At 35.2% G+C, this 22,068-nt stretch overlaps 3 non-coding genes across 3 annotated transcripts; all 3 read right to left on the bottom strand.

Moving 5' to 3' along the window:
• Window positions 1-15,166: 15,166 nt before the first annotated feature.
• Window positions 15,167-15,238, bottom strand: TRNAY-AUA (transfer RNA tyrosine (anticodon AUA)). The gene has a single exon. It is a non-coding gene; the product is annotated as a tRNA-Tyr (tRNA).
• An 877-nt stretch (window positions 15,239-16,115) lies between these two features.
• Window positions 16,116-16,187, bottom strand: TRNAC-ACA (transfer RNA cysteine (anticodon ACA)). The gene has a single exon. It is a non-coding gene; the product is annotated as a tRNA-Cys (tRNA).
• Window positions 16,188-19,933: 3,746 nt separating this feature from the next.
• Window positions 19,934-20,006, bottom strand: TRNAC-GCA (transfer RNA cysteine (anticodon GCA)). The gene has a single exon. It is a non-coding gene; the product is annotated as a tRNA-Cys (tRNA).
• Between the last annotated feature and the right edge of the window lie 2,062 nt (window positions 20,007-22,068).

The following is a 22,068-nucleotide window of genomic DNA, read 5'->3' as shown; positions in this document are numbered from 1 at the left end:
CACTGAACTATACCCCTAATTCTGAAATGTTCAACTTTATTAATTCAGTAATATGTACAAAGTTGAAGCAACATGCAATCACCATCAAAGCAATGCATTTTCAGCCACCAAACCCTCCTTATAACTATAAGGGGTACACACAATGTCCTTTATCTGCCTTGGTAAAATACAGTGAGGTTTCCATTGCAATAATTCATACATTTCGTATCACATGTAGATATTGGAACATGGAAAAAAAACGTTTGTCAAATGCACAAATTCTGCAAAACGTAACTGCTTCTCTACTGCAGTTTGATGATTTTGTGCTAATAGCATAGTTAAACCCAATTGTTCATTGTTTTGTATGTGAAATGATGATATATCTTTTGTTTCTTACAGTGCATTGGGTTGAAAAACATTTTAACAGGATCTATTCAAAAGGGTATATGGTTATGAAACAGGGACTTCTTGAACTGCACTCCTATGCTGTACCACTGACATAAACCCTTGAATGCTGAAAACTGCCCTTTTTTAAAAAGGTGATAGCGTGGGTGACTGTATGGAACTTGTAGAACTAATGACATCAGTGCACTTCTGGCCAGCTGTACAAATTAACACATTTCATTGAGGGCATATTTTTGGTTTCCACCACAGTTTTATAACATTCATATGAGCTACCAATGGACTATTTCAAACTGATAATATCACCAGTAGAACTTGGGTGAATGTAAAACACAGCTTGTATCATACGAAAAAATCCAAAACAGCTTCATGGTGTTTACCCTATGTTTCAGGAGATGATCAGGAGTATTTCAAATGTAGAAATGTGTTGCTCATTACATAAAATGCTAAGATTGTAAATGTTTTCTTCAATTTATTTAATTAAAAACATATTTCTACAGGTAAAACAGTTGGACAAGGGGGCACCCAGATTTGGACGAGGGACTTCTTGACCTGCAGTCAAATGCTCTACCACTGAGCTATACCCCCAATTCTGAAATGTTCACCTATATTAATTCAGTAATATGTACAAAGTAGAAGCAACATGCAATCACCATTAAAGCAATAGATTTTCAGCCACCAAACCCTCCTTATAACTACAAGGGGTAAACACGATGTCCTTTATCTGCCTTGGCAAAATACAGTGAGGTTTCCATTGCAATAATTCATAAATTTCATATCACATGTAGATATTGGAACATGGAAAAAAAACTTTTGTCAAATGCACAAATTCTGCAAAACGTTACTGCTTCTCTACTGCAGTTTGTTGATTTTGTGCTAAGAGCATAGTTAAATCCAATTGTTCATTGTTTTTTATATGAAATGATGATATATCCTTGTGTTTCTTACAGTGCATTTGGTTGAAAAACATTTTAACAGGATCTATTGAAGAGGGTACATGGTTATGAAACAGGGACTTCTTGAACTGCACTCTTACGCTCTACCACTGACATAAACCCTTGAATGCTGAAAACTGCACTTTTTTAAAAAGGTGATAGAGTGGGTGACTGTATGGAACTTGTAGAACTAATGACATCAGTGCACTTCTGGTCAGCTGTACAAATTAATACATTTCATTGAGGGCATATTATTGGTTTCCACCACAGTTTTATAACATCCATATGAGTTTCCACTGGACTATTTCAAACTGATAATATCACTAGTAGAACCTGGGTGAATGTAAAACACAGCTTGTATCATACGAAGAAATCCTAAACAGCTTAATGGTGTTTACCCTATGTTTCAGGAGATGATCAGGTGTATTTCAAATGTAGCAATGTGTTGCTCATTACATAAAATGCTAAGATTGTAAATGTTTTCTTCAATTTATTTTAAAAAATATTTCTACAGGTAAAACAGTTGGACAAGAGGGCACCCAGATTTGAACTAGGGAGCTTTTGATCTGCAGTCAAATGCTCTACCACTGAGCGATACCCCCATTTCTGAAATGTTCAACTTTATTAATTCAGTAATATGTACAAAGTTGAAGCAACATGCAATCACCATCAAAGCAATGCATTTTCAGCCACCAAACCCTCCTTATAAGTATATGGGGTGCGAAGGATGTCCTTTATCTGCCTTGGTAAAATACAGTGAGGTTTCCATTGCAAGAATTCATACATTTCGTATCACATGTAGATCTTGGAACATGGAAAAAACCTTTGTCAAATGCACAAATTCTGCAAAATGTAACTGCTTCTCTACTGCAGTTTGTTGATGTTGTGCTAAGAGCATAGTTAAACCCAATTGTTCATTGTTTTGTATATGAAATGATGATATATCTTATTGTTTCTTACAGTGCATTGGGTTGAAAAACATTTTAACAGGATCTATTGAAAAGAGTATATGGTTATGAAACAGGAACTTCTTGAACTGCACTCCTACGCTCTACCACTGACATAAACCCTTGAATGCTGAAAACTGCCCTTTTTTAAAAAGGTGATAGAGTGGGTGACTGTATGGAACTTGTAGAACTAATGACATCAGTGCACTTCTGGGCAGCTGTACAAATTAATACATTTCATTGAGGGCATATTATTGGTTTCCACCACAGTTTTATAACATTCATATGATCTTCCAATGGACTATTTCAAACTGATAATAACACCAGTAGAACTTGGGTGAATGTAAAACAAAGCTTGTATCATACAAAGAAATCCTAAACAGCTTAATGGTGTTTACCCTATGTTTCAGGTGATGATCAGGAGTATTTCAAATGTAGAAATGTGTTGCTCATTACATAAAATGCTAAGATTGTAAATGTTTACTTCAATTTATTTAATTAAAAAAATATTTCTACAGGTAAAACAGTTAGACAATGGGGGCACCCAGATTTGAACTTGTGACCTCTTGATCTGCAGTCAAATGCTCTACCGCTGAGCTATACACTCAAGTCTGAAATGATCACCTATATTAATTCAGTAATATGTTCAACGTAGAAGCAACATACAATCACCATCAAAGCAATGCAATTTCAGCCACCAAACCCTCCTTATAACTATAAGGGGTACACACGATGTCCTTTATCTGCCTTGGTAAAATACAGTGAGGTTTCCATTGCAATAATTCATAAATTTCGTATCACATGTAGATATTGGAACATGGAAAAAAAACTTTTGTCAAATGCACAAATTCTGCAAAACGTAACTGCTTCTCTACTGCAGTTTGTTGATTTTGTGCTAAGAGCATAGTTAAACCCAATTGTTCATTGTTTTTTATATGAAATGATGATATATCCTTTTGTTTCTTACAGTGCATTTGGTTGAAAAACATTTTAACAGGATCTATTGAAGAGGGTACATGGTTATGAAACAGGGACTTCTTGAACTGCACTCCTATGCTCTACCACTGAGTTAAACCCTTGAATGCTGAAAACTGCCCTTTTTAAAAAAGGTGATAGAGTGGGTGACTGTATGGAACTTGTAGAACTAATGACATCAGTGCACTTCTGGGCAGCTGTACAAATTAATACATTTCATTGAGGGCATATTATTGGTTTCCACCACAGTTTTATAACATTCATATGAGCTTCCAATGGACTATTTCAAACTGATAATATCACCAGTAGAACTTGGGTGAATGTAAAACACAGCTTGTATCATACGAACAAATCAAAAACAGCTTCATGGTGTTTACCCTATGTTTCAGGAGATGATCAGGAGTATTTCAAATGTAGAAATGTGTTGCTCATTACATAAAATGCTAAGATTGTAAATGTTTTCTTCAATTGATTTAATTAAAAAAATATTTCTACAGGTAAAACAGTTGGACAAGGGGGCAACCAGATTTGAACTAGGGACTTCTTGATCTGTAGTTAAGTGCTCCACCACTGAGCTATACCCCCAGTTCTGAAATGTTCACCTTTATTAATTCAGTAATATGTACAAAGTGGAAGCAACATTCAATCACCATCAAAGCAATGCATTTTCAGCCACCAAACCCTCCACATAACTATAAGGGGTACACACGATGTCCTTTATCTGCCTTGGTAAAATACAGTGAGGTTTCCAGTGCAAGAATTCATACATTTCGTATCACATGTAGATCTTGGAACATGGAAAAAAAACTTTTGTCAAATGCACAAATTCTGCAAAACGTAACTGCTTCTCTGCTGCAGTTTTTGGATTTTGTGCTAAGAGCATAGTTACACCCAATTGTGCATTGTTTTGTATATGAAATGATGATATATCCTATTGTTTCTTACAGTGCATTGGGTTGAAAAACATTTTAACAGGATCTATTGAAGAGGGTATATGGTTATGAAACAGGGATCTCTTGAACTACACTCCTACGCTCTACCACTGACATAAACCCTTAAATGCTGAAAACTGCCCTTTTTTAAAAAGGTGATAGAGTGGGTGACTGTATGGAACTTGTAGAACTAATGACATCAGTGCACTTCTGGTCAGCTGTACAAATTAATACATTTCATTAAGGGCATATTATTGGTTTCCACCACAGTTTTATAACATTCATATGAGCTTCCAATGGACTATTTCAAACTGATAATATCACCAGTAGAACTTGGGTGAATGTAAAATACAGCTTGTATCATACGAAGAAATCCTAAACAGCTTAATGGTGTTTACCCTATGTTTCAGGTGATGATCAGGAGTATTTCAAATGTAGAAATGTGTTGCTCATTACATAAAATGCTAAGATTGTGAATGTTTTCTTCAATTTATTTAAAAAAATATTTTTACGGTGAAACAGATGGACAAGGGGGCACACAGATTTGAACTAAGCACCTCTTGATCTGCAGTCAAATGCTCTACCACTGAACTATACCCCCAATTCTGAAATGTTCAACTTTATTAATTCAGTAATATGTACAAAGTTGAAGCAACATGCAATCACCATCAAAGCAATGCATTTTCAGCCACCAAACCCTCCTTATAACTATAAGGGGTACACACAATGTCCTTTATCTGCCTTGGTAAAATACAGTGAGGTTTCCATTGCAATAATTCATACATTTCGTATCACATGTAGATATTGGAACATGGAAAAAAAACGTTTGTCAAATGCACAAATTCTGCAAAACGTAACTGCTTCTCTAATGCAGTTTGTTGATTTTGTCCTAAGAGCATAGTTAAACCCAATTGTTCATTGTTTTTTCATATGAAATGATGATATATCCTATTGTTTCTTACAGTGCATTGGGTTGAAAAACATTTTAACAGGATCTATTGAAGAGGGTACATGGTTATGAAACAGGGACTTCTTGAACTGCACTCCTACGCTCTACCACTGACATAAACCCTTGAATGCTGAAAACTGCCCTTTTTTAAAAAGGTGATAGATTGGGTGACTGTATGGAACTTGTAGAACTAATGACATCAGTGCACTTCTGGTCAGCTGTACAAATTAATACATTTCCTTGAGGGCATATTGTTGGTTTCCACCATAGTTTTATAACATTCATATGAGCTTTCAATGGACTATTTCAAACTGATAATAACACCAGTAGAACGTGGGTGAATGTAAAACAAAGCTTGTATCATACGTAGAAATCCTAAACAGCTTAATGTTGTTTACCCTATGTTTCAGGTGATGATCAGGAGTATTTCAAATGTAGAAATGTGTTGCTCATTACATAAAATGCTAAGATTGTAAATGTTTACTTCAATTTATTTAATTAAAAAAAAGATTTCTACAGGTAAAACAGTTGGACAAGGGAGCACCCAGATTTGAACTAGGAACCTGTTGATCTGCAGTCAAATGCTCTACCACTGAGCTATACCCTCCATTCCAAAATGTTCACCTATATTAATTCAGTAATATGTACAAAGTGGAAGCAACATGCAATCACCATCAAAGCAATGCATTTTCAGCCACCAAACCCTCCTTATAACTATAAGGGGTACACAAGATGTCCGTTTTCTGCCTTGGTAAAATACAGTGAGGTTTCCATTGCAAGAATTCATAAATTTCGTATCACATGTAGATCTTGGAACATGGAAAAAAAACCTTTGTCGAATGCACAAATTCTGCAAAATGTAACTGCTTCTCTACTGCAGTTTGTTGATTTTGTGCTAAGAGCATGGTTAAACCCAATTGTTCATTGTTTTGTATATGAAATGATGATATATCTTATTGTTTCTTACAGTGCATTGGGTTGAAAAACATTTTAACAGGATCTATTGAAAAGGGTATATGGTTATGAAACAGGGACTTCTTGAACTGCACCTCTACGCTCTACCACTGACATAAACCCTTGAATGCTGAAAACTGCCCTTTTTTAAAAAGGTGATAGATTGGGTGACTGTATGGAACTTGTAGAACTAATGACATCAGTGCACTTCTGGTCAGCTGTACAAATTAATACATTTCCTTCAGGGCATATTGTTGATTTCCACCATAGTTTTATAACATTCATATGAGCTTCCAATGGACTATTTCAAACTGATAATAACACCAGTAGAACGTGGGTGAATGTAAAACAAAGCTTGTATCATACGTAGAAATCCTAAACAGCTTAATGTTGTTTACCCTATGTTTCAGGTGATGATCAGGAGTATTTCAAATGTAGAAATGTGTTGCTCATTACATAAAATGCTAAGATTGTAAATGTTTACTTCAATTTATTTAATTAAAAAAAAGATTTCTACAGGTAAAACAGTTGGACAAGGGAGCACCCAGATTTGAACTAGGGACCTGTTGATCTGCAGTCAAATGCTCTACCACTGAGCTATACCCTCCATTCCAAAATGTTCACCTATATTAATTCAGTAATATGTACAAAGTGGAAGCAACATGCAATCACCATCAAAGCAATGCATTTTCAGCCACCAAAACCTCCTTATAACTATAAGGGGTACACAAGATGTCTGTTTTCTGCCTTGGTAAAATACAGTGAGGTTTCCATTGCAAGAATTCATAAATTTTGTATCACATGTAGATCTTGGAACATGGAAAAAAAACCTTTGTCGAATGCACAAATTCTGCAAAATGTAACTGCTTCTCTACTGCAGTTTGTTGATTTTGTGCTAAGAGCATGGTTAAACCCAATTGTTCATTGTTTTGTATATGAAATGATTATATATCTTATTGTTTCTTACAGTGCATTGGGTTGAAAAACATTTTAACAGGATCAATTGAAAAGGGTATATGGTTATGAAACAGGGACTTCTTGAACTGCACCCCTACGCTCTACCACTGACATAAACCCTTGAATGCTGAAAACTGCCCTTTATTAAAAAGGTGATAGAGTGGGTGACTGTATGGAACTTGTAGAACTAATGACATCAGTGCACTTCTGGTCAGCTGTACAAATTAATACATTTCCTTGAGGGCATATTGTTGGTTTCCACCATAGTTTTATAACATTCATATGAGCTTTCAATGGACTATTTCAAACTGATAATAACACCAGTAGAACGTGGGTGAATGTAAAACAAAGCTTGTATCATACGTAGAAATCCTAAACAGCTTAATGTTGTTTACCCTATGTTTCAGGTGATGATCAGGAGTATTTCAAATGTAGAAATGTGTTGCTCATTACATAAAATGCTAAGATTGTAAATGTTTACTTCAATTTATTTAATTAAAAAAAAGATTTCTACAGGTAAAACAGTTGGACAAGGGAGCACCCAGATTTGAACTAGGAACCTGTTGATCTGCAGTCAAATGCTCTACCACTGAGCTATACCCTCCATTCCAAAATGTTCACCTATATTAATTCAGTAATATGTACAAAGTGGAAGCAACATGCAATCACCATCAAAGCAATGCATTTTCAGCCACCAAACCCTCCTTATAACTATAAGGGGTACACAAGATGTCCGTTTTCTGCCTTGGTAAAATACAGTGAGGTTTCCATTGCAAGAATTCATAAATTTCGTATCACATGTAGATCTTGGAACATGGAAAAAAAACCTTTGTCGAATGCACAAATTCTGCAAAATGTAACTGCTTCTCTACTGCAGTTTGTTGATTTTGTGCTAAGAGCATGGTTAAACCCAATTGTTCATTGTTTTGTATATGAAATGATGATATATCTTATTGTTTCTTACAGTGCATTGGGTTGAAAAACATTTTAACAGGATCTATTGAAAAGGGTATATGGTTATGAAACAGGGACTTCTTGAACTGCACCTCTACGCTCTACCACTGACATAAACCCTTGAATGCTGAAAACTGCCCTTTTTTAAAAAGGTGATAGATTGGGTGACTGTATGGAACTTGTAGAACTAATGACATCAGTGCACTTCTGGTCAGCTGTACAAATTAATACATTTCCTTCAGGGCATATTGTTGATTTCCACCATAGTTTTATAACATTCATATGAGCTTCCAATGGACTATTTCAAACTGATAATAACACCAGTAGAACGTGGGTGAATGTAAAACAAAGCTTGTATCATACGTAGAAATCCTAAACAGCTTAATGTTGTTTACCCTATGTTTCAGGTGATGATCAGGAGTATTTCAAATGTAGAAATGTGTTGCTCATTACATAAAATGCTAAGATTGTAAATGTTTACTTCAATTTATTTAATTAAAAAAAAGATTTCTACAGGTAAAACAGTTGGACAAGGGAGCACCCAGATTTGAACTAGGGACCTGTTGATCTGCAGTCAAATGCTCTACCACTGAGCTATACCCTCCATTCCAAAATGTTCACCTATATTAATTCAGTAATATGTACAAAGTGGAAGCAACATGCAATCACCATCAAAGCAATGCATTTTCAGCCACCAAACCCTCCTTATAACTATAAGGGGTACACACGATGTCCTTTATCTGCCTTGGTAAAATATAGTGAGGTTTCCATTGCAAGAATTCATACATTTCGTATCACATGTAAATCTTGGAACATGGAAAAAAAACCTTTGTCAAATGCACAAATTACGCAAAATGTAACTGCTTCTCTACTGCAGTTTGTTGATTTTGTGCTAAGAGCATAGTTAAAACAAATTGTTCATTGTTTTGTATATGAAATGATGATATATCTTATTGTTTCTTACAGTGCATTGGGTTGAAAAACATTTTAACAGGATCTATTGAAGAGGGTATATGGTTATGAAACAGGGATCTCTTGAACTACACTCCTACGCTCTACCACTGACATAAACCTTTAAATGCTGAAAACTGCCCTTTTTTAAAAAGGTGATAGAGTGGGTGACTGTATGGAACTTGTAGAACTAATGACATCAGTGCACTTCTGGTCAGCTGTACAAATTAATACATTTCATTAAGGGCATATTATTGGTTTCCACCACAGTTTTATAACATTCATATGAGCTTCCAATGGACTATTTCAAACTGATAATATCACCAGTAGAACTTGGGTGAATGTAAAACACAGCTTGTATCATACGAAGAAATCCTAAACAGCTTAATGGTGTTTACCCTATGTTTCAGGTGATGATCAGGAGTATTTCAAATGTAGAAATGTGTTGCTCATTACATAAAATGCTAAGATTGTGAATGTTTTCTTCAATTTATTTAAAAAAATATTTTTAAGGTGAAACAGATGGACAAGGGGGCACACAGATTTGAACTAAGCACCTCTTGATCTGCAGTCAAATGCTCTACCACTGAACTATACCCCTAATTCTGAGATGTTCAACTTTATTAATTCAGTAATATGTACAAAGTTCAAGCAACATGCAATCACCATCAAAGCAATGCATTTTCAGCCACCAAACCCTCCTTATAACTATAAGGGGTACACACAATGTCCTTTATCTGCCTTGGTAAAATACAGTGAGGTTTCCATTGCAATAATTCATACATTTCGTATCACATGTAGATATTGGAACATGGAAAAACAACTTTTGTCAAATGCACAAATTCTGCAAAACGTAACTGCTTCTCTACTGCGGTTTGTTGATTTTGTGCTAAGAGCATAGTTAAACCCAATTGTTCATTGTTTTGTATGTGAAATGATGATATATCTTTTGTTTCTTACAGTGCATTGGGTTGAAAAACATTTTAACAGGATCTATTCAAAAGGGTATATGGTTATGAAACAGGGACTTCTTGAACTGCACTCCTATGCTGTACCACTGACATAAACCCTTGAATGCTGAAAACTGCCCTTTTTTAAAAAGGTGATAGAGTGGTTGACTGTATGGAACTTGTAGAACTAATGACATCAGTGCACTTCTGGCCAGCTGTAAAAATTAACACATTTCATTGAGGGCATATTATTGGTTTCCACCACAGTTTTAGAACATTCATATGAGTTTCCAATGGACTATTTCAAACTGATAATATCACTAGTAGAACTTGGGTGAATGTAAAACACAGCTTGTATCATACGAAGAAATCAAAAATAACTTCATGGTGTTTACCCTATGTTTCAGGAGATGATCAGGAGTATTTCAAATGTAGAAATGTGTTGCTCATTACATAAAATGCTAGGATTGTAAATGTTTTCTTCAATTTATTTAATTAAAAAAATATTTCTACAGGTAAAACAGTTGGACAAGAGGGCACCCCGATTTGAACTAGGGACCTCTTGATCTGCAGTCAAATGCTCTACCACTGAGCGATACCCCCAATTCTGAAATGTTCACCTTTATTAATTCAGTAATATGTACAAAGTGGAAGCAACATTCAATCACCATCAAAGCAATGCATTTTCAGCCACCAAACCCTACACATAACTATAAGGGGTACACACGATGTCCTTTATCTGCCTTGGTAAAATACAGTGAGGTTTCCATTGCAAGAATTCATACATTTCGTATCACATGTAGATCTTGGAACATGGAAAAAACCTTTGTCAAATGCACAAATTCTGCAAAATGTAACTGCTTCTCTACTGCAGTTTGTTGATGTTGTGCTAAGAGCATAGTTAAACCCAATTGTTCATTGTTTTGTATATGAAATGATAATATATCTTATTGTTTCTTACAGTGCATTGGGTTGAAAAACATTTTAACAGGATCTATTGAAAAGAGTATATGGTTATGAAACAGGAACTTCTTGAACTGCACTCCTACGCTCTACCACTGACATAAACCCTTGAATGCTGAAAACTGCCCTTTTTTAAAAAGGTGATAGAGTGGGTGACTGTATGGAACTTGTAGAACTAATGACATCAGTGCACTTCTGGGCAGCTGTACAAATTAATACATTTCATTGAGGGCATATTATTGGTTTCCACCACAGTTTTATAACATTCATATGATCTTCCAATGGACTATTTCAAACTGATAATAACACCAGTAGAACTTGGGTGAATGTAAAACAAAGCTTGTATCATACGAAGAAATCCTAAACAGCTTAATGGTGTTTACCCTATGTTTCAGGTGATGATCAGGAGTATTTCAAATGTAGAAATGTGTTGCTCATTACATAAAATGCTAAGATTGTAAATGTTTTCTTCAATTTATTTTAAAAAATATTTCTACAGGTAAAACAGTTGGACAAGGGGGCACCCAGATTTGAACTAGGGACCTCTTGACCTGCAGTCAAATGCTCTACCACTGAGAGATACCCCCAATTCTGAAATGCTCAACTTTATTAATTCAGTAATATGTACAAAGTTGAAGCAACATGCAATCACCATCAAAGCAATGCATTTTCAGCCACCAAACCCTCCTTATAAGTATATGGGGTGCGAAGGATGTCCTTTATCTGCCTTGGTAAAATACAGTGAGGTTTCCATTGCAAGAATTCATACATTTCGTATCACATGTAGATCTTGGAACATGGAAAAAAACTTTTGTCAAATGCACAAATTCTGCAAAACGTAACTGCTTCTCTGCTGCAGTTTTTTTATTTTGTGCTAAGAGCATAGTTAAACCCAATTGTGCATTGTTTTGTATATGAAATGATGATATATCCTATTGTTTCTTACAGTGCATTGGGTTGAAAAACATTTTAACAGGATCTATTGAAGAGGGTATATGGTTATGAAACAGGGATCTCTTGAACTACACTCCTACGCTCAACCACTGACATAAACCCTTAAATGCTGAAAACTGCCCTTTTTTTAAAAAGGTGATAGAGTGGGTGACTGTATGGAACTTGTAGAACTAATGACATCAGTGCACTTCTGGTCAGCTGTACAAATTAATACATTTCATTAAGGGCATATTATTGGTTTCCACCACAGTTTTATAACATTCATATGAGCTTCCAATGGACTATTTCAAACTGATAATATCACCAGTAGAACTTGGGTGAATGTAAAACACAGCTTGTATCATACGAAGAAATCCTAAACAGCTTAATGGTGTTTACCTTATGTTTCAGGTGATGATCAGGAGTATTTCAAATGTAGAAATGTGTTGCTCATTACATAAAATGCTAAGATTGTGAATGTTTTCTTCAATTTATTTAAAAAAATATTTTTAAGGTGAAACAGATGGACAAGGGGGCACACAGATTTGAACTAAGCACCTCTTGATCTGCAGTCAAATGCTCTACCACTGAACTATACCCCCAATTCTGAAATGTTCAACTTTATTAATTCAGTAATATGTACAAAGTTGAAGCAACATGCAATCACCATCAAAGCAATGCATTTTCAGCCACCAAACCCTCCTTATAACTATAAGGGGTCCACACAATGTCCTTTATCTGCCTTGGTAAAATACAGTGAGGTTTCCATTGCAATAATTCATACATTTCGTATCACATGTAGATATTGGAACATGGAAAAAAAACTTTTGTCAAATGCACAAATTCTGCAAAACGTAACTGCTTCTCTAATGCAGTTTGTTGATTTTGTGCTAAGAGCATAGTTAAAACAAATTGTTCATTGTTTTGTATATGAAATGATGATATATCCTATTGTTTCTTACAGTGCATTGGGTTGAAAAACATTTTAACAGGATCTATTGAAGAGGGTACATGGTTATGAAACAGGGACTTCTTGAACTGCACTCCTCCGCTCTACCACTGACATAAACCCTTGAATGCTGAAAACTGCCCTTTTTTAAAAAGGTGATAGATTGGGTGACTGTATGGAACTTGTAGAACTAATGACATCAGTGCACTTCTGGTCAGCTGTACAAATTAATACATTTCCTTGAGGGCATATTGTTGGTTTCCATCACAGTTTTATAACATTCATATGAGCTTCCAATGGACTATTTCAAACTGATAATAACACCAGTAGAACGTGGTTGAATGTAAAACAAAGATTGTATCATACGAAGAAATCCTAAACAGCTTAATGTTGTTTACCCTATGTTTCAGGTGATGATCAGGAGTATTTCAAATGTAGAAATGTGTTGCTCATTACATAAAATGCTAAGATTGTAAATGTTTACTTCAATTTATTTAATTAAAAAAAAGATTTCTACAGGTAAAACTGTTGGACAAGGGAGCACCCAGATTTGAACTAGGGACCTGTTGATCTGCAGTCAAATGCTCGAACACTGAGCTATACCCTCCATTCCAAAATGTTCACCTATATTAATTCAGTAATATGTACAAAGTGGAAGCAACATGCAATCACCATCAAAGCAATGCATTTTCAGCCACCAAACCCTCCTTATAACTATAAGGGGTACACAAGATGTCCGTTTTCTGCCTTGGTAAAATACAGTGAGGTTTCCATTGCAAGAATTCATAAATTTCGTATCACATGTAGATCTTGGAACATGGAAAAAAAACCTTTGTCGAATGCACAAATTCTGCAAAATGTAACTGCTTCTCTACTGCAGTTTGTTGATTTTGTGCTAAGAGCATGGTTAAACCCAATTGTTCATTGTTTTGTATATGAAATGATGATATATCTTATTGTTTCTTACAGTGCATTGGGTTGAAAAACATTTTAACAGGATCTATTGAAAAGGGTATATGGTTATGAAACAGGGACTTCTTGAACTGCACCCCTACGCTCTACCACTGACATAAACCCTTGAATGCTGAAAACTGCCCTTTTTTAAAAAGGTGATAGAGTGGGTGACTGTATGGAACTTGTAGATCTAATGACATCAGTGCACTTCTGGTCAGCTGTTCAAACTAATACATTTCATTTAGGGCATATTGTTGGTTTCCACCACAGTTTTATAACATTCATATGAGCTTCCAATGGACTATTTCAAACTGATAATATCACCAGTAGAACTTGGGTGAATGTAAAACACAGCTTGTATCATACGAAGAAATCCTAAACAGCTTAATGGTGTTTACCCTATGTTTCAGGTGATGATCAGAAGTATTTCAAATGTAGAAATGTGTTGCTCATTACACAAAATGCTAAGTTTGTAAATGTTTACTTCAATTTATTGAAATTAAAACAATATTTCTACAGGTAAAACAGTTGGAAAAGGGGGCACCCAGATATGAACTAGGGACCTCTTGATCTGCAGTCAAATTCTCTACCGCTGAGCTATTCCCCCAATTTGAAATGTTCACCTATATTAATTCAGTAATATGTACAAAGTAGAAGCTACATGCAATCACCATCAAAGCAATGCATTTTCAGCCACCAAACCCTCCTTATAACTATAAGGGGTACACAAGATGTCCGTTTTCTGCCTTGGTAAAATACAGTGAGGTTTCCATTGCAAGAATTCATAAATTTCGTATCACATGTAGATCTTGGAACATGGAAAAAAAACCTTTGTCGAATGCACAAATTCTGCAAAATGTAACTGCTTCTCTACTGCAGTTTGTTGATTTTGTGCTAAGAGCATGGTTAAACCCAATTGTTCATTGTTTTGTATATGAAATGATGATATATCTTATTGTTTCTTACAGTGCATTGGTCTGAAAAACATTTTAACAGGATCTATTGTACAGGGTATATGGTTATGAAACAGGGACTTCTTTAACTACACTCCTACGCTCTACCACTGACATGAACCCTTGAATGCTGAAAACTGCCCTTTTTTAAAAGGTGATAGAGTGGGTGACTGTATGGAACTTGTAGAACTAATGACATCAGTGCACTTCTGGTCAGCTGTACAAATTAATACATTTCATTAAGGGCATATTATTGGTTTCCACCACAGTTTTATAACATTCATATGAGCTTCCAATGGACTATTTCAAACTGATAATAACACCAGTAGAACTTGGGTGAATGTAAAACACAGCTTGTATCATACGAAGAAATCCTAAACAGCTTAATGGTGTTTACCCTATGTTTCAGGTGATGATCAGGAGTATTTCAAATGTAGAAATGTGTTGCTCATTACATAAAATGCTAAGATTGTAAATGTTTTCTTCAATTTATTTAAAAAAATATTTCTACAGGTAAAACGGTTAGACAAGGGGGCACCCAGATTTGAACTAGGGACCTCTTGATCTATAGTCAAATGCTCTACTACTGAGCGATACCCCCAATTCTGAAATTTTCATCTTTATTAATTCAGTAATATGTACAAAGTGGAAGCAACATGCAATCACCATCAAAGCAATGCATTTTCAGCCACCAAAACCTCCTTATAACTCTAAGGGGTATACAAGATGTCCTTTATCTGCCTTGGTAAAATACAGTGAGGTTTCCATTGCAAGAATTCATACATTTCATATCACATGTAGATTCTGGAACATGGAAAAAAAACCTTTGTCAAATACACAAATTCCGCAAAATGTAACTTCTTCTCTACTGCAGTTTGTTGATTTTGTGCTAAGAGCATAGTTAAAACAAATTGTTCATTGTTTTGTATATGAAATGATGATATATCTTATTGTTTCTTACAGTGCATTGGGTTGAAAAACATTTTAAAAGGATCTATTGTACAGGGTATATGGTTATGAAACAGGGACTTCTTTAACTACACTCCTACGCTCTACCACTGACATAAACCATTGAATGCTGAAAACTGCCCTTTTTTAAAAAGGTGATAGAGTGGGTGACTGTATGGAACTTGTAGAACTAATGACATCAGTGCACTTCTGGTCAGCTGTACAAATTAATACATTTCATTAAGGGCATATTATTGGTTTCCACCACAGTTTTATAACATTCATATGAGCTTCCAATGGACTATTTCAAACTGATAATATCACCAGTAGAACTTTGGTGAATGTAAAACACAGCTTGTATCATACGAAGAAATCCTAAACAGCTTAATGGTGTTTACCCTATGTCTCAGGTAATGATCAAGAGTATTTCAAATGTAGAAATGTGTTGCTCATTACATAAAATGCGAAGATTGTAAATGTTTTCTTCAATTTATTTAAAAAAATATTTCTACAGGTAAAACGGTTAGACAAGGGGGCACCCAGATTTGAACTAGGGACTTCTTGATCTGTAGTCAAATGCTCTACCACTGAGCGATACCCCCAATTCTGAAATTTTTACCTTTATTAATTCAGTAATATGTACAAAGTGGAAGCAACATGCAATCACCATCAAAGCAATGCATTTTCAGCCACCAAAACCTCCTTATAACTCTAAGGGGTATACAAGATGTCCTTTATCTGCCTTGGTAAAATACAGTGAGGTTTCCATTGCAAGAATTCATACATTTCATATCACATGTAGATCTTGGAACATGGAAAAAAAACCTTTGTCAAATACACAAATTCCGCAAAATGTAACTGCTTCTCTACTGCAGTTTGTTGATTTTGTGCTAAGAGCATAGTTAAAACAAATTGTTCATTGTTTTGTATATGAAATGATGATATATCTTATTGTTTCTTACAGTGCATTGGGTTGAAAAACATTTTAACAGGATCTATTGAAAAGGGTATATGGTTATGAAACAGGAACTTCTTGAACTGCACTCCTACGCTCTACCACTGACATAAACCCTTGAATGCTGAAAACTGTCCTTTTTTAAAAAGGTGATAGAGTGGGTGACTTTATGGAACCTGTAGAACTAATGACATCAGTGCACTTGTGGGCAGCGCTACAAATTAATACATTTCATTGAGGGCATATTATAGGTTTCCACCACAGTTTTATAACATTCATATGAGCTTCCAATGGACTATTTCAAACTGATAATATCACCAGTAGAACTTGGGTGAATGTAAAACAAAGCTTGTATCATACCAAGAAATCCTAAACAGCTTAATGGTGTTTACCCTATGTTTCAGGTGATGATCAGGAGTATTTCAAATGTAGAAATGTGTTGCTCATTACATAAAATGCTAAGATTGTAAATGTTTACTTCAATTTATTTAATTAAAATAATATTTCTACAGGTAAAACGGTTAGACAATGGGGGCACCCAGATTTGAACTAGTGACCTCTTGATCTGCAGTCAAATGCTCTACCACTGAGCTATACCCTCAAGTCTGAAATGTTTACCTATATTAATTCAGTAATATGTACAACGTAGAAGCAACATACAATCACCATCAAAGCAATGCATTTTCAGCCACCAAACCCTCCTTATAACTATAAGGGGTACACACAATGTCCTTTATCTGCCTTGGTAAAATACAGTGAGGTTTCCATTGCAATAATTCATAAATTTCGTATCACATGTAGATATTGGAACATGGAAAAAAAACTTTTGTCAAATGCACAAATTCTGCAAAACGTAACTGCTTCTCTAATGCAGTTTGCTGATTTTGTGCTAAAAGCATAGTTAAACCCAATTGTTCATTGTTTTTTATATGAAATGATGATATATCCTATTGTTTCTTACAGTGCATTGGGTTGAAAAACATGTTAACAGGATCTATTGAAGAGGGTACATGGTTATGAAACAGGGACTTCTTGAACTGCACTCTTACGCTCTACCACTGACATAAACCCTTGAATGCTGAAAACTGTCCTTTTTTAAAAAGGTGATAGATTGGGTGACTGTATGGAACTTGTAGAACTAATGACATCAGTGCACTTCTGGTCAGCTGTACAAATTAATACATTTCATTGAGGGCATATTGTTGGTTTCCACCACAGTTTTATAACATTCATATGAGCTTCCAATGGACTATTTCAAACTGATAATATCACCAGTAGAACTTGGGTGAATGTAAAACACAGCGTGTATCATACGAAGAAATCCTAAACAGCTTAACGGTGTTTACCCTATGTTTCAGGTGATGATCAGAAGTATTTCAAATGTAGAAATGTGTTGCTCATTACATAAAATGCTGAGATTGTAAATGTTTACTTCAATTTATTGAAATTAAAACAATATTTCTACAGGTAAAACAGTTGGAAAAGGGGGCACCCAGATTTGAATTAGGGATCTCTTGATCTGCAGTCAAATTCTCTACCGCTGAGCTATTCTCCCAATTCTGAAATGTTCACCTATATTAATTCAGTAATATGTACAAAGTAGAAGCTACATGCAATCACCATCAAAGCAATGCATTTTCAGCCACCAAACCCTCCTTATAACTATAAGGGGTACACACGATGTCCTTTATCTGCCTTGGGAAAATACAGTGAGGTTTCCATTGCAAGAATTCATACATTTCGTATCACATGTAGATCTTGGAACATGGAAAAAAAACCTTTGTCAAATGCACAAATTCTGCAAAATGTAACTGCTTCTCAACTGGAGTTTGTTTATTTTGTGCTAAGAGCATAGTTAAAACAAATTGTTCATTGTTTTGTATATGAAATGATGATATATCTTATTGTTTCTTACAGTGCATTGGGTTGAAAAACATTTTAACAGGATCTATTGAAAAGAGTACATGGTTATGAAACAGGAACTTCTTGAACTGCACTCCTACGCTCTACCACTGACATAAACCCTTGAATGCTGAAAACTGCCCTTTTTAAAAAAGGTGATAGAGTGGGTGACTGTATGGAACTTGTAGAACTAATGACATCAGTGCACTTCTGGGCAGCTGTACAAATTAATACATTTCATTGAGGGCATATTATTGGTTTCCACCACAGTTTTATAACATTCATATGAGCTTCCAATGGACTATTTCAAACTGATAATAACACCAGTAGAACGTGGGTGAATGTAAAACAAAGCGTGTATCATACGAAGAAATCCTAAACAGCTTAACGGTGTTTACCCTATGTTTCAGGTGATGATCAGAAGTATTTCAAATGTAGAAATGTGTTGCTCATTACATAAAATGCTGAGATTGTAAATGTTTACTTCAATTTATTGAAATTAAAACAATATTTCTACAGGTAAAACAGTTGGAAAAGGGGGCACCCAGATTTGAATTAGAGACCTCTTGATCTGCAGTCAAATTCTCTACCGCTGAGCTATTCCCCCAGTTCTGAAATGTTCACCTATATTTATTCAGTAATAAGTACAAAGTGGAAACAACATGCAATCACCATCAAAGCAATGCATTTTCAGCCACCAAACCCTCCTTATAACTATAAGGGGTACACAAGATGTCCGTTTTCTGCCTTGGTAAAATACAGTGAGGTTTCAATTGCAAGAATTCATAAATTTCGTATCACATGTAGATCTTGGAACATGGAAAAAAAACCTTTGTCAAATGCACACATTCTGCAAAATGTAACTGCTTCTCTACTGCAGTTTGTTGATTTTGTGCTAAGAGCATGGTTAAACCCAATTGTTCATTGTTTTGTATATGAAATGATGATATATCTTATTGTTTCTTACAGTGCATTGGGTTGAAAAACATTTTAACATGATCTATTGAAAATAGTATATGGTTATGAAACAGGAACTTCTTGAACTGCACACTCCTACGCTCTACCACTGACATAAACCCTTGAATGCTGAAAACTGCCCTTTTTTAAAAAGGTGATAGAGTGGGTGACTGTATGGAACTTGTAAAACTAATGACATCAGTGCACTTCTGGGCAGCTGTACAAATTAATACATTTCATTGAGGGCATATTATTGGTTTCCACCACAGTTTTCTAACATTCATATGAGCTTCCAATGGACTATTTCAAACTGATAATAACAGCAGTAGAACTTGGGTGAATGTAAAACAAAGCTTGTATCATACGAAGAAATCCTAAACAGCTTAATGGTGTTTACCCTATGTTTCAGGTGATGATCAGGAGTATTCAAAATGTAGAAATGTGTTGCTCATTACATAAAATGCTAAGATTGTAAATGTTTACTTCAATTTATTTAATGAAAAAAATATTTCTACAGGTAAAACAGTTAGACAATGGGGGCACCCAGATTTGAACTAGGGACCTCTTGATCTGCAGTCAAATGCTCTACCACTGAGCTATACCCTCCAATCTGAAATGTACACCTATATTAATTCAGTAATATGTGCAAAGTAGAAGCAACATACAATCACCATCAAAGCAATGCATTTTCAGCCACCAAACCCTCCTTATAAGTATATGGGGTGCGAAGGATGTCCTTTATCTGCCTTGGTAAAATACAGTGAGGTTTCCATTGCAAGAATTCATACATTTCGTATCACATGTAGATCTTGGAACATGGAAAAAAAATCTTTTATCAAATGCACACATTCTGCAAAATGTAACTGCTTCTCTAGTGCAGTTTGTTGATTTTGTGCTAAGAGCATAGTTAAACCCAATTGTTCATTGTTTTGTATATGAAATGATGATATATCCTATTGTTTCTCAAAAAGTGCATTGGGTTGAAAAACATTTTAACAGGATCTATTGAAGAGGGTATATGGTTATGAAACAGGGACTTCTTGAACTGCACTCCTACACTCTACCACTGAGTTAAACCCTTGAATGCTGAAAACTGCCCTTTTAAAAAAAGGTGATAGAGTGGGTGACTGTATGGAACTTGTAGAACTAATGACATCAGTGCACTTCTGGTAAGCTGTTCAAATTAATACATCTAATTAAGGGCATAAGATTGTAAATGTTTTCTTCAATTTATTTCTACAGGTAAAACAGTGGACAAGGGGGCACCCAGATTTGAACTAGGAACCTCTTGATCTGCAGTTAAATGCTCTACCACTGAGCTATACCCCCAGTTCTGAAATTTTCACCTTTATTTATTCAGTAATATGTTCAAAGTGGAAGCAACATGCAATCACCATCAAAGCAATGCATTTTCAGCCACCAAACCCTCCTTATAATTATAAGGGGTACACAAGATGTCCTTTATCTGCCTTGGTAAAATACAGTGAGGTTTCCATTGCAAGAATTCATACATTTCGTATCACATGTAGATCTTGGAACATGGAAAAAAAACTTTTGTCAAATGCACAAATTCTGCAAAACGTAACTGCTTCTCTACTGCAGTTTGTTGATTTTGTGCTAAGAGCATAGTTAAACCCAATTGTTCATTGTTTTGTATATGAAATGATGATATATCTTATTGTTTCTTACAGTGCATTGGGTTGAAAAACATTTTAACAGGATCTATTGAAGAGGGTATATGGTTATGAAACAGGGACTTCTTGAACTGCACTCCTACGCTCTACCACTGAGTTAAACCCTTGAATGCTGAAAACTGCCCTTTTTTTAAAAAGGTGATAGAGTGGGTGACTGTATGGAACTTGTAGAACTAATGACATCAGTGTACTTCTGGTCAGCTGTACAAATGAATACATTTCATTAAGGGAATATTATTGGTTTCCACCACAGTTTTATAACATTCATATGAGCTTCCAATGGACTATTTCAAACTGATAATATCACCAGTAGAACTTGGGTGAATGTAAAACACAGCTTGTATCATACGAAGAAATCCTAAACAGTTTCATGGTGTTTACCCTATATTTCAGATGATGATCAGGAGTATTTCAAATGTAGAAATGTGTTGCGCATTACATAAAATGCTAAGAATGTAAATGTTTTCTCCAATTTATTTAATTAAAAAAAAATGTCTACAGGTAAAACAGTTGGATAAGGGGGCACCCAGATTTGAACTAGGGACCTCTTGATCTACAGTCAAATGCTGTACCAGTGAGCTATACCCCCAGTTCTGAAATGATCTCCTTTATTAATTCTGTAATATGTACAAAGTGCAAGCAACATGCAATCACCATCAAAGCAATGCATATTCAGCCACCAAACCCTCATCTAAGTATATGGGGTGTGAAGGATGTCCTTAATCTGCCTTGGTAAAATACAGTGAGGTTTCCATTGCAAGAATTCATACATTTCGTATCACATGTAGATCTTGGAACATGAAAAAAAAACTTTTGTCAAATGCACACATTCTGCAAAACGTAACTGCTTCTCTACTCCAGTTTGTTGATTTTGTGCTAAGAGTATAGTTAAACCCAATGGTTCATTGTTTTGTATATGAAATGATGATATATCTTATTGTTTCTTACAGTGCATTGGGTTCAAAAACATTTTAA

The sequence above is a fragment of the Ambystoma mexicanum genome, unplaced genomic scaffold (assembly GCF_040938575.1).
Source record: "Ambystoma mexicanum isolate Mex_15411 unplaced genomic scaffold, UKY_AmexF1_1 Mex_scaf66, whole genome shotgun sequence".
In the NCBI taxonomy this organism is placed as follows: domain Eukaryota; kingdom Metazoa; phylum Chordata; class Amphibia; order Caudata; family Ambystomatidae; genus Ambystoma; species Ambystoma mexicanum.
This window is presented reverse-complemented; position numbering and strand designations above follow the sequence as displayed.